Genomic DNA, 2,289 nt, shown 5'->3' on the forward strand with positions numbered 1-2,289 from the left:
GAGGGTGCATAGCACAGACACAGCAGGTTCACAGGGTAACTGAAGCCTGCACACAGTTGGTAGTGTCACACCAACCAGGTTACCACTACACAAGTACCACTTAGCATCAGGGTAGAGCTGTGGGAACACAACCGCCCTAACCACAGCTCAGATGAGGAGACAGTGTGCGGTCTCCATAGAAACCTTGCTGCAGCCTGGACAGTGAAGCGCTAGGATATCTGGGGACTTTTAGAACTGCAGCTCTTTCTGGATCCCCCAGAGCATGTCTGCACTCTTCTTCAAGCGGGCCTCCTCTTCAGACGTCAGAGTCACCTTCACAACATCTGAGATTCCATTTTGTCTCAGGACACAGGGGACACTGAGGAAGACATCATCCTTGATTCCATAGAGACCCTTAATCAAGGTGGAAATGGGATGCACCCGCCTCAGATTCTTCATCATGCTCTCTGCCAAGTCGGTCACAGAGAGGCCAATGGCCCAGGATGTGTAACCTTTCAGTTTCATCACCTCATAGGCGCTGTCAACCACCCGCTTGTGAACCTCCTTCCACTGCTCCTTGTCTGCATCGGAGCCCAGTTCTGGGTTCAGATTCTTCAGGGACACACCAGCGACATTCACGCCACTCCACACAGGCACACTGGATTCCCCGTGCTCCCCCAGGACCCATCCATGACAGCTCAGTGGGTGAACACCCAGCCTTTCTCCCATCAGGTAACGGAACCGAGCTGAGTCCAGATTGCAACAACTCCCAATGACTAGGTTTTTGGGAAAACCACTTATCATCCAGGCCACGTAGGTCAAGATATCCACTGGATTGGAGACAATAAGCAGCTTGCAGTTTGGACTGTACTTCACCACGTTGGGAATGATGAACTTGAAGATGTTCACATTTCGCTGGATCAGATTGAGCCGACTCTCTCCCTCTTGCTGACGGGCCTCCGCTGTGATGATGACCAGCTTGGAGTTTGCAGTAACGCTATAGTCTTTGCCAGAGACAATTTTCGGTGTTCTAAGGAAAAGGCTGCCGTGCTGGAGATCCATCATCTCTCCCTTCAGTTTGTTTTCCATGACATCAACAAGGGCAAGCTCCATCCGCCAAGTCCTTCATTAGGATACTGATGGCACAAGCCATGCCAACAGCACCAACCCTAACAACCGTAATCTTGTTCTGGGGAGCCTGTTTTTCCTTAAGGAGATTCACAATCAGCTGGTCCTTGAGGATTGCCATCTTGTCGCACTTTGAACCTTTTGGGACCACTAATGCACGATGAGCAGCTTCGGGCGCACAGCAGCATGGTCAGGGTTCGGCGACAGAGGCTCCAGCACTTCCTGATGTTTCTTGAGCAAAGTATTTTTAGGGTTTATGGAGATGATTTATGGGTTCTTGTTCTATCATGCCTCATTACCCCGGAAAGAATCCACAGGTTCTGATCTACTGTGGAAATGAAAACAACATATTTTCCAAAATAACATATCCTTAGACTCAAATTTCGATATCAAGAAACCTTTTTGTTGGCTTAACTTAGGAACTCTCTGAGTCAAATATTTCTCTGCAGTGAAAAAATTTAATGAAAACATAATAATTTGCAAAATCCAGACTCTCTGTATATATTCTATCATTATGTGGCTTATGTTTTTATTCTATCAAATTTTAATATTAATTGTATCATCTTTGCTCCTTTAATCTATGACTGAATACTTTAGCCTAAAGTATTTTTTCTTTCTTTTCCAAGCCTATGTACATTTTGTAAACACATTGTGACAGATGTAGAGGTTTATTTCTGTCTGAATCTCTCTTTATTGTGTATCTTAACCCTTTCTGACCAGAAGCATTTTAACGTGGTAAGCAACTTGGTAGCAGTGGCCCTGGATTCTAACTCTGCCTTTCTTGGCCTTTCAACATGGCAGAGGTACATTCACTACTAGTTCTGGGACCACTAGATGGAGCTGCGCTTATCACCTCAATTATGGGAAGCAGTATGCAGTACACAAACCCTTTCTGTTTGAGTAAAAGTCTGCCGTGAAGCATGATATTAGGCCTGGAAATGTTTCTGTTTATGGTGGTGGGATTCTGCCATCCTCTCTTGTCTGTACAGATAATACAGATCTACTCTTTCTGGTTGCCCTGGCAGGGGTGTTCAGCTGCCAGCATGCTCTCAGCTATGTTCCTCCTAAACTGAGTGGGCATACAGGCACCTGGACCTGAAGTGAGTGGCTGGTCATGCAGGTAAGCCAGAAATGTATGGGTGCCATTTTGTAGGCAAAGACTGCTTGTTCATTTTCTGGCTG

At 46.2% G+C, this 2,289-nt stretch overlaps 1 pseudogene; it reads right to left on the reverse strand.

Moving 5' to 3' along the window:
- Window positions 1-64: 64 nt before the first annotated feature.
- Window positions 65-1,430, reverse strand: LOC126495796 (L-lactate dehydrogenase A chain-like; annotated as a pseudogene).
- Window positions 1,431-2,289: the final 859 nt, after the last annotated feature.

Source organism: Alexandromys fortis, unplaced genomic scaffold (genome assembly GCF_014885135.2).
Source record: "Alexandromys fortis isolate MF-2015 unplaced genomic scaffold, M_Fortis_MF-2015_v1.1 scaffold_611, whole genome shotgun sequence".
Classification (NCBI taxonomy): domain Eukaryota; kingdom Metazoa; phylum Chordata; class Mammalia; order Rodentia; family Cricetidae; genus Alexandromys; species Alexandromys fortis.